Below are 12,240 nucleotides of genomic sequence, written 5' to 3'. Positions count from 1 at the left end.
AACAAAAGTTTCAATGATGAGGGAAACTTGCTGTGCAACCCATGGTTCAAGTCAGCACTGTTGATAACTTAATGTAAGTTGTTCAATGTTGTTGAAATGGTTGGCATTAGATTCTAATTTGGCCATAACTTTGCCAAATAAAAATAAAGTTAAATTAAACATTGCACAATAAAAGCTTTTTTTTTTAATAAAAATGTGTCTTCAGAAGTGAAATAAAAAGGGGAACTGACTCGGCAAGTCTGATCTCCTCCGGCAGGTTGTTCCAAAGTCTAGGGGCCCTGACAGCAAAGGCCCTGTCTCCTTTGGTTTTCCTCCTAGACCTTTGAATGGCCAGCACTACCAGAGGATCTAAGACTGTCCTGGCTCATAGGGGGATAAAAGCTCCAAAATATAGGGAGGGGCCAGACCATGCCTGGCCTTAACATTAATTAAAAGAATTTTAAAATCAATCCTAAAATAAACAGGCAGTCAGTGCAAAGATGCTAAAACAGGGGTGATATGAACACATTTTTTGGACTGAGTTAGGAGCCGAGCTGCAGCATTTTGAACAAACTGTAGGCGCTGGATTGATTTCTGACTATGACAGCTCTATAGGGAGTTGCAGTAGTTGAGGCAGGAGGAAATAAAAACATGGATGAGTTTCTCCAGATATGTGGCTGAAATAAAAGACTTAACCTTGGCTATATTTCTCAAATGATATAAAAAACATGACTGAACAACTTTCTTTACCTGGGGTTCAAAACAAAAGACTTCATCAAAAATTACACCTAGATCTCTCAGTAGTTTCCAGTTTTCTCAACCCCAAGCTTATTTGTTCTTGCTGAGGATGTAAATCCTAAAAACTGGTTTCAAATACATTGTTTCATGTTTTTTTAAAAAGGCTAAATAATTTCCTAAAGCCACTGTAGTTTTTAGCAAATGTTACTCAAACACTAGTAAATCGAGCATTTGTTGAGGACTATTTTCAGCTGCAGATTAACACACATTTGGTGTGCTAGAGAACATTTGCTGCACTGGGGCAGTATTTGGAACGGAGTCAAATTAATGGAAAGTGCCCGTGTTCACTGTAATGAACGAACATGTCAGCCAGTGCAGTGGTGTGGCTCATTAATGTATGACACTGTTGCTGGTTTTGGTCTTTTCATGGGATTTGTTAACATTACGAAAAATAAAGAATATCACCCAACATAGCATTTAAGCCTTGGCGTAGTCTCAGCTGTAAAAAAGGAATAAAACACAAATGTCTATCCTGTTACTCTTCCCCACTCCCAGTAAAGGTAACACAGTAGCAAGTGTCACAAACAAAAATCCATAACAAAAAAATCCATGGATAAAGGCCTCAGAATACTGCCCGCACTGGGTGATCGATCACTCTCTGGGATGTGCAGTGCAAAAAACTAGTAATGACTACTTAACATCAAAGGTACTGTTGAAATTAAAACCGAAGGGAAAAGCATCTGTGGGAAAAAAAACAGCAGAGGATTAAAAACACTTGAAATGAAAGTAAGCAGAGACAAAAACCTTTTGAGCTCGTAAAAATGACACAGGCTTAAGAAAGAAAAGTAAATGAGAAAGATTCAAATGAGCCATTAAGGAGGAACGTAGAGTCAAAATAATCAACAAATTAATTAAAACCTTGTCCCGTCCTCTGGTCTGCAGTGTCATTGTGTGGCCCCCGGTAATTCATATAATGAGTTACTTTGATCTAACACTTATGTTTGTCACATTTGATACCCATAAATGTTAAATCACTTTCACCGCACTATGGATCTTTGTCCCTGACCATCTTATTATTACTTGCCTGCATTGTTGTGGATCCACAATTTGATTCTACAGAAGCACTGTTTCTCTGGTTAAAGGTATAGTCAGCGATTCTGATCGAATACACTTAAATTCAGGGTACAATTGCCCGTTCTATGTGTGTGCTGAAAAAAATCTGGTGTTCCTACACAGCCCCGTCTGTGTAAATGGGAAACAAACAAAGTGGCTCGGACTGAGCAAGAAAAATCTATTCCAGCCAATCAGCAACAGGGGGCGTTCATGTTCGTGCATAGGGCAGGCTGCTGGAACCAGTTGAACTCCGACATCTGCCGTCTCCTCTTCTTCTGCTGGCTACTCTCCCTCCTCCACGTCCTTGCCCACGAGGAACCGAGCTACACCATGTTAGAAATGAAATGTAAATAAATTCAGAGTTATTACCTTGGCAACATGGTATAAAAATATCTTACTTGCCACAGCAGACCTCACATTATTCCCCTTAGAATTACACATCTTCGCCTGTGTAACGTTACTCATCCCACCTATGTGGTCTTCTATAGAATTACACCATATTAAGAGAATCTGAACAACATCAGAGATATAACCCCGCCATGTTATTTTCCTTATCGTTCTTTTAGAATTCACAGTAAACAACGTTACTCCATGTTTCACTGATTGTAGAGTATAAGTTACTGTTACTGTTGAAGATAATAGCGATAATGTTACCAATACATAAACTAAGCTACTCCTTGGCTTGGACTTTGGCTTAGATAAGTATTTGGCTTCAATACCTATTTAAATATTGACGGGCTTATTGTCACACTTACAACAGTACCACAAAAAACATATGTCACCTGTATCTTCATAGCGATAAAAATTGCTTCTGCTTATTGACACTAAGCAAATGACGCTCTGGATTCTGCCACATTTCTCTTTTGGTCAGCAGGGCCATTTATTTGTGTCGTTGCCTTGGCAATGCACGTCCATGAATTTTTTTGGGGGCGGAGGTTCTGCAGAGCACTGGAGGGAGGGGTGTATTTGTTTGGCTGTTGAGTTCAAATATCAATGATCATTGTCCAGAATCGCTTACTCCTCCTTTAAGTAATTCAGCTAAATGTTTGAAATGACAATGTAAAACTGGGGGAATGCAGCAAAGTCTTGGCACGGAGGGGCCTGAAACCAAAACAAGCAACATGCTCAGTGGATTTTAATCCAAGCCACAATTTAGTGCGCATGTAATTGCTGTGATTATGTGGTGATTGCGTTATGTAGATTACACACCTGTTACACCCCCACCAGGCAATTTGTATTTAATAGAGAGATGGAAATTATTGTCTGACTTTGATTCAGGTTTAGTTAAACTGTCTTAACTTAACAAACTCAGGGATGGGCATTCGGAGCCTGTGGGGTGTTTGAAAACAACATTAGGAAAACCTTCAGAGGATGGATCCGTCCTCCTGATTCTGCATCTCTTGTTTTTAAGTCTTAACAAGTGTGTATTAAGATTTTATGCATTAAGATGTTACCGAGATTGAAGTGCAAAACAGAATAAGTTTCAAATCTAAGATCACTATTATTACAAGTAGTAAGAAATGCAGGATATTAAGTAGCTGGACATTATTCCTTGGACAGATTTTCTATAAATATATGAAGAACAGAGCAAAGGAGAAAGGTAGTTGGGCTATTTCTTCAGTGAGTTAAAACAAGGAGGAAGATGTGGGTGGGGGTATGAGATAGAGTGTGGTGATTCACTGGTTTGCTGACCCAGTTTGGAAGAACTTAAAAGTGTGTTTCAACAATTCACCCTGACAACCAACAATATGACCAGCTCCAAACTGCTCATATTGTAGAGCCAGTTATCAGGGTTGTAAGTGGAATAATGCTCTCTGTCTCTGGGTTACGACGGATGGAGCACAGCCGGGTTTTGGCACAGAAACACACACACACACACACACACACACACACACACACACACACACACACACACACACACACACACACACCCACACACACACACACACTCACCCACACTCAATATTTTAATTAACAGTCAAACAAATAGTCAAACAGGGAAAAAGTAGAGGCCCCGTTTACAGTCAGTATCACTGTTAACTGAGCCACTCTTTCTTTCCAGTCCATAGCTGCCACCTTACAGGCTCTATTTAATGGTGAGTTTACAGCCCTGGTCAGACCAGGAAGTGGCGAGATTTATTTGCATGGCCTTATGAAATAAGTGCCGCTGGAATTTTGGTGATGTAGTGACTCCTTAAGGATTAGCTAGCTCAGTCGCAAAATGGACAACAGGTTACCACTAAACACGTGTCAATCAAGTTTTTATGGCCCAAATCCATGGGTGGATGGATGGATGCCTACCAGCTATAGGCAGGGGCCCTAATATTTTTTGGTAGAAGGTGAATTAAAAGACCAAAAACAGGGACAAAACAACCACGAAGAGACACAAAACTACTACAAAGAGGTGAAAAAGGACTACAAAGAGATCCAGAACGACATCAAAAGTTAAATTGACCTGAATGACTATACCATCAAGTATACTCTCATCTAAGGACATATCACTCTGTTGGAGTTGTTGGAACTACAAAAACACTCAATCCAGTCGCGATTGCACAGAAGTGTTACACCGTGGGCTTTCTTCCCTTACAAATGATCTTTGGCTTAGCACAGACACCCTTTTGCAGAAGCCACTTCAACCAGACAACAGACAACTTTCATTTTTGCCTCTCTTCAAGTTACTCATGGAGTTAACGTTAGTTGGCGACAACTGATACGACCTCCGACCAGCGAAGTTTGTCATTGCGGAAAGAGACAGTGAATGCTAGCCCTAATACCAATCTATAGGATCGTCTCAGGACATCTCTAGTTAAGAAAATTAATTTATGAGACATATTTGTAGTGACTCCTCTCAGATGACTGTATTCCATACCATATCTCTATGATATTTAACTATTTACAGTATACTATGGAAAAGCAGGGTTATAAAAAGTTGGATGGTGCAATACAACTTACTGTATATGATAGCGCCCTCGTTTCTGGGCTCTTGGACTCAAGGCTCCATTCCCTCAAAGGTCAACATTCTCAAGACAGTTTGCTGTTGGTCAGGAGCCCAAATTTGCATGTCAAAGTTCACCACATTGTCATTGTTTAAATGGTAGTTGGACTGAGCTTTTAGTGCAACCTCCACTCTGACAATTGTCAAATTGCATGCAGCGCATTGCTTGTGTAATCACTAAGAGGATCTGCATCAGTGGGTAGGACTAGTAAAAGCAAACAACAAAGACGAATGTCTAATCAAGAAGGGGAAAGTGTCACTCCAGCATGAATGAATGACTCAGTGTTAACAGAAATTTAGTTGTTTTTTTTTTTTTTAAAGCAGCGGCTCAGGGGTAACTCTCAGAAGCATGACATGTTAGCCAACCAACACTAGCCACCATTAAGAGATACATTTTAAATATTAACTCTTCTATAATGTAACTCCACCAGTTTAATGATAAATCTGTCTGGGTTAGCGAAAGGAACCTCGCCTTTCATGTGTGGATTTAGCACAAGCTCAGCTCATGTTTTGAACAAATACATGATGGGGACGTTGAAGTTGAAGTCACTGATATTTCAAAATAAACATACAGTATCAAACTTTCTAAAAGGTACAGCCAGCCCAGCTCTGTGCAGTAACCAGAAAAGCTCATCTCTCCAAGGAACTGGAGAACTACCCGCTGTGCATTCTGTAGTGCATTTGGTTAACAGTATTTGATCTAGAAAGCAAGACAGAAAGAAAGGAGAAGGGAATACTGTAGAACAAAGGATATTAATAAAGGATATTAGGGAAAGGATATTAGAAAGATTAGATTGGACCAAATGAGACAAAATACAGGAATGTGAGCATAGACAAAGAAAAAGAGACCTCACATGGGAGTTCTGGGGATTCGCAGAGCGCTGTTTACTCTCTCTGCCGCAAGGGCATGATGAAATATTGAAATATTGAACCAGATATTTTGCATGGCCAACAGGCTTTCATCAGTGCAGAATCTGTTCACTGTAATGAGGCCAGAGTTAGTTCGCCTATGAAGACAGGAGCACAAGACGGATAGAACTGCACCAAGCATTGTGCTCGTATATGTTGTTAGGTAACCTGCTGCTGCTCTTTGCAGGTGTGTTCGCCAAAGGGTTTTGTTGCTGATTTTATGGATGGATAAAACTGTTCTCTAAACGGTTGAGATATCTTTCGCCTAATAGCAAGGGGAGTTTCTGTCCACTAAGTGAAGCATTTTTTATCATCATTTATCATGACTATGATCAAACCCACTCATTAGCTTAATTCCTTCACTTGACATTTCCCCGCCACAAAGAAAACACCTCCAACAACATGCAGCTATCGTAATGTTCATCTTTGGATATACTACACCCCCTGCACTCACCTCGTCCCGCCAGGTCTGAATATGATAATGGTCATTGGGCATTTATTTGCTGAAGATGTGTTTGCAGCCAACACTGCATAATCACGTCTGAATACAGGCAGAGAGCACTGGGGTCCGCTGGCGAGGGGACGGGACATTTGCATAATGTCCCAGAGCATGTAGCTCAGGTGAAGAAGCCAGTCATTTAAAATGGACAGGGCTGCAGTTCACACCTTTGGAGTGCTGGCTGCTGTGGTTGCAGGCTGCATAACAAGAAAGATGGATGAGACCTCATTAAGACCTCGCCTGCTATATGCCGGCTACCAAAATAAATGAACCATTTTCTGTCATAATACAAATAATAATGCTTGTCCCAATTCTCCCTCTTTAGCCCTCTCTCTTGTTTCAGAGTTGGCTTCAGTTCAGAGTATCCCTCTAGAAAAAGAGTTACTGATAATTGTAAAATTACTCCACTATGGAATGGGACTTGTACACATCATTATAAGCCAACAGAAAAACAAACACCATGTATAATAAAGTCTGATGGCAAGCGTGTGGAGAGTCATCTTTTCTCTTTCAGTGGATTGCATGTAGTCTAATGTTGGATATCTGCTGTTCATTTTTTGAGCTATTCACCAAGGGTAAGGATTAGCCTAATTGCCAGGTGCAGTGGTAAGAAATCACTTATAATCTCATTAAAACACAGGACAAAAGAATAAAACTGGACATTATGCATTAACTCGTTCTTTAAAGTAAGAGTTGTTCTCAGTAAAAATCAGGTCTAAAGCCCCCAGTTTCTGAAGAGAGGCTAAAAACGGGAACATGCTCCCAATCACTTTAAAGTTTGATAGAAACCTTGCATCTTGCCTTCACACACTGCAGCATGGGGAACAATCTTTGATTTAACCCAGAGTGCAGTTTGTGTGTTGACTGTGTCAAAGGTTCAGCTGTAGAATCAACATTGAACAACCCTTTGTATTTGAAACAGAGGTTAGATGTGTATGTTTATCAGCCAGTTCAGCATAGTACTAGCATCACCAAAGCTGTCCTTACGTGTGTTAAAAGAGCAACCAAATTTTTATACATTAGAGGAAGCATGTTTTACAATTGAGAAAGAAACTGCTTCTCAGGGAATTGTTTTTAGAAGATAAAGATGAAGAGGCATTTACTACAGCTACAGAGAAAGTTTGCCAGATAAGAATGGAACAGTGTTCTCTGTGTTTGGTAGAACTGTAGAGCTCTAAAAAGTACCTGAAATATCTGTTCAGGAGGAGCTATGTGGAACAGAGAATACTATCATTTTCTGCACACCTTGGATAAGATACTGCCTTCAACTGAAAGGAAAAGTAAAATTTAGAAGTTTGAACAAGAGTAAGAGTCACTAGCCATGCTAGAGGCTCTGTGAGGCTGCACTTAGGCACAGTGTTGCTTGGCGTGCATTCGGTGCTAACTTGCCACACAAAGTGCAACTTAGTTTTACAGGTATTTAGTCATAAACTGGTGCTAAAAGGAAATTCAGGGGATTACCAAAGTGATTACCCTTCATCCTGAGGGGAACATGAATATCTGTACCAATACTAATAGTGGTGGACCAACTGACCAACATACAGAATGACATTGTCCTCCCCAGGATCAATTCCAGTAGCATGGCTAAAAAGTCAGCAAAGGTCAATTTAGTGGGGATGAAGTCCAGAGGAAATAATGAAAATTTTACTTTAGAGATGTTTTCTGTGTGACATACCAATATAAATTGTTTGCTGCTTTTTTTTAAAGGATAAATAAAATATGCTGTATAACAATAATAATTAAAGATGGGGTAGTGCAGGGTTTGTACTTAACTTAAAGTATGCCTAGAGGGCAGTGTCAGCCAAATTTTAAAAAAGTGAAATAAAAGAAAAGTTAAATGATAGTAAGGAAGAACTTATGGATTAATAGTACGGCAAAATGACTGATGGTTTGATATCTCACCTGAAACCAAAAAATAAAAAACACACAAGCATCATGGGGCCATTAGTGTACAATCTTCCTTTCTGTTCTTCAGCCCTGTGGCACTAACAACTTTCAGGATTTGTGAGTGCAATAACGAGACCATAGATTCAAGGTAATTTGCTCCACAATGAGGTGAGACCCAGACCGCTCGCGGAAGGCTTGCTACAACACCAGAGCAGTTAACCTATTCATCGGTCAAAACAAACAAGCCTCACCGTCAACTTTTATCAGCCCTTTATTTCATAACCCTGGCGCAGAAATGAGAGCCTCTCTGAGTGGTTTATAGGGACCGTGTTGAATGCTGGGAGATGGTAGCCCGCCTGAGCAGCAATCACTCTGATCTACAGCAATCTATTGATCCAACGAGCTTGTCCAATCAATACAAAAGAAGAGAAGAAGGGAAACAACATTAGAGGAGAAAATAGCCTATTTAAAGAGCCTGAAAAATTGGACAGGGGGGCTGCATGCACATTTTGATAAGACAGATACTGTATGTGGATTCTGCATGAACACATAGGGCGAGATGAAAGGAAACACATTTTTCCACTGAGACCAATAGAAAAGCTCTGTATTATTTCCTTGGGAGTGCCACGAATGTAATGAGAAAACTAGGAGTGAGAAAAAAAAGCAGTGGAGGGGCTGGTTGGGATGAGATATGAGATGAGGCAATGAAGCATAGCCGGCACACTGCAATTGAGTCGTCTGTGTTACATGGACATTCCAAAATACGTTACTGCACCAGCTAGAACAAATCAGGTCTGTCAGCTCTGCATACAGATCTCTTCATATTGGGCAACAGGACAACTGAGTGGCTAAAAAGATTATAACTGTAACATCACAAGTTTGACCTCAGCAGCAAATAATGTTTTCATAAATAGCCATGTGTTCTGTCGGTGTAACTCTGAGCTAGAAACAGATCCCCTTCCTCTTCATTCAGCGTCTGTGTCTCTGAAAAGGAGCATTGTATCATGCCTAAAATGTAACAGACGGATGCTGAAGATGGATGAGATATTAAACCAGTGTGAAGAAACAGATTTCCATGCATCCACAGACAGGGCAGTCAGATACAGAAGGGATGAGCTGAGGAGCACAAGCTCATGAATAAAGCTTTTAATATGTACAACAACTTGTGTTACCACGTGCAGGATATCAGTATTATATGACTGTAGATATAAAGGGCATAGGCAAAACAACAAAAAAAACCTCACGACTGTACCATTTAGCTTTAACGACAGTAAATATTTACCGGAATATTTAAATTTCATTTAGAAAATCATCTCAGTAAGGGCCAATAAACAATATCTGGACATATGAGATAAAACAATGTTTTAAGTTTATTCTGTCTACATACACAATCTTGAACAAAATTAAGAACACCTCTATATATAAATGCATTACTATATATCAGAAAGACCAGAGCAGACTCAGGTCTTTTGGAGTGCAGGGGCAGTCTTGAGGCCATTTTTTGACTCTGTGGCCATCTTCTATGGAGTGGTCTGCTGGGGCAGCCGCATTTGCATGCTGACAGGAAGAAACTTAACAGACTGGAAGGCCAGTTCTCTTCTGGTATGCCCCCACGACCCAGAAGAGGTGGTGGGAGAAAGAAGAATGATGGCTAAACTATTATCCCTGATGGACCACACATCCCACCCCATGAAGGACACTCTGACAGCACTGGACAGCTCCTCCAGTGACAGGCTGCTTCACCCATGATGTGTGAAGGAGAGATACCGCAGGTCCTTCCTTCCTGCTGCTGTCAGACTTTACAATCAACACCTTTCCTGGTACACCATTCACACCAAAACTGACAAATTCACTGATGTGCAATATCAATGTATACTAAACTGTGCGGACCAGCTCAGATCAGGAGCCGAGTGGAGTGCCATACAAAGTTTATAAGTATTGCCCGAGACATGCAGACAGTGTCTGGATACCAAAGGAGAACGCAAGTGATATTATACAGTTCCGTGCAATCTCCCTACTCAGTGTGGAAGTTTTTTTCAGGACTCTTGCCAACCACCTGACAATGTACCTCCTCAGGAATGCATTTATTGACACCACAGTCCAGAATGGAGGAGTCCCAGGCACGCCAGGTTGTATAGAGCAAACAATAGTGCTTACCCAGTTGATCTGTGAAGCAAGGGAGAATAGAGGAGATCTAGGAGTTGTTTGGCTAGACATTGCCAATGTCTATGGATCCATTCCACATAAATTTGTGGCAACAGTTATGACAAGATACCATGTTCCAGTAACGATCTATTGTAGTAAAGACTACTACAATAGTTTCAGTTTGAGATTCACCTTTGGGACAATAACATCCGCATGTCATCGTGTAGAGAAAGGCATCATCACTGGTTGTACCATATCGGAGACCTTTTTTGCTCTGGCAATGAATATGCTTGTCATGTCAGCAGAAGTGGAATGTCGGGACCCAATGTCCAGATCTGGCATGCCTCAACATCCGATCAGGGCCTTCGTGGACAACCTGATTGTATCAGCATCAGCAGTGCCAGGATGCTGATTGCGCCTACAAAGGCTGGAAAGACTCACTACATGGGCAAGAATGAGTTTAAAAGCAGACAAATCCAGGTCCCCCCTGAGGAAGGGAAAAGTGTCTGACCATCACTGCTTCTCTTCGGAAGGAGTCTAACATTTAGAACTGCAAGGTAATGGCAGGCACAGGAGGCAGTCGAACAGGCAGAAGCAAGGCTAGGACATGTCATCCTGGTAGACTCTGTGGCAGCCAGACGAGCCAGGATTGGCGGTCACACAAGATCTCATTACAACAGAGCCCGGGTTAGAGAGATGGCAGCTTATCCAGGGAGGGAGCCGTGCAGAGGTGTAAGAGGAATGCTGGAATAGGCAATAGCTATGCGCAAAGCAATGAGCTTGGACTAATTGGGACCATACGACTCCCTGTAAGATTACGTGGGCAGAACTTTAGAAATCAGAACAAGCTACACTCAAGTTTCTGATCCATTCAGTGTTTGATGTCTTTCCAAGCCCATCCATCCTGCAGTGCTGGGGTCTAGCCAATACCCTGGCATGCCTATTGTGCCTGGCAAGAGTTTCCTTAGAGCACATCTTGAGCTGCTGTCCAAAAGCCTTGGGAGAGGGGAGGTACAAGTTGTGCCATGACCAGGTGCTCAAGGCAGTAGCCGACCCCATCTGCACCGAAATCCAACAGAACAAACATCAACTCCCAACAACGTACAACATTGCCTTTGTCAGGGCGGGAGAAAAACCCCAGGTGGAGCTCAGGGCCTCAACTGGACTGCCAGCCTCAGCTCGTGACAGATTTTGTCTTAACATCTGACTATTCTATGCAAGTGGTTATGTTGGCCCTCACTGTCCCCTGGGGAGACTGGATAGAGGAGGCCCACAAGCATAAGAAGGCCAAATATCCTGAGCTGGTAGAGGAATGTAGAAGGCGTGGGTGGAAGGCCCGCTGTGAACACATTGAGATGGGCTGCAGGGGCTTTGCAGGGCAGTGTCTAATACGGGCTATCAGTCTCTTTGGCATCGGAGGGTTGCAGGAAAGAAGAGCCACCAAGATTATCATCAAAGCCTTAGAAAAAGTGTTTAGGTGGCTGAGAATCAGGAGGGGTGATCAATAGTGTAGAGCGCTACCTGGACACTAGCCGGGGACTGATCACCCCCACCTGGTCGCCCAGGTGAGGGTGTCTTATTATCTTGGACCAGAAACACCCTATGACCCTAGGTTCATCACTGATTATGTGTCAAAGTCTCACCATCTGGTGGTTAATAAACTAGCAATATCAGTATTTCTTATGTGCAATACTATGAATCTAACCATTGAGTCTTTTTACTTATTTATTTTACTTATTTACTATATCTTGCTTTTACTGATGTCTCTTGCCATTGTGCTATCCCCCTTTGCTGCTGTGGCACTGCAAATTTCCCCGCTGTGGGATTAATATAGGATTATCCTATCTTATCTTATCAGCATTGTCACCATGGAGAAAAAGATGATTAAACTTCTTTTTCTCTATACCCTGCAGTGCTTTTAATTTGTTTTTGTTCAACTTCATCCTGACAGCTGTTTTAAAAACCCTAACCTGAC

General features: G+C 41.6%; 1 pseudogene; it reads left to right on the top strand.

Moving 5' to 3' along the window:
- The first annotated feature begins 9,999 nt into the window (after positions 1 to 9,999).
- Positions 10,000 to 11,472, top strand: LOC120789680 (annotated as a pseudogene).
- The last annotated feature ends 768 nt before the right edge of the window (positions 11,473 to 12,240 follow it).

The sequence above is a fragment of the Xiphias gladius genome, chromosome 1 (genome assembly GCF_016859285.1).
Source record: "Xiphias gladius isolate SHS-SW01 ecotype Sanya breed wild chromosome 1, ASM1685928v1, whole genome shotgun sequence".
Lineage (NCBI taxonomy): Eukaryota > Metazoa > Chordata > Actinopteri > Istiophoriformes > Xiphiidae > Xiphias > Xiphias gladius.
This window is presented reverse-complemented; position numbering and strand designations above follow the sequence as displayed.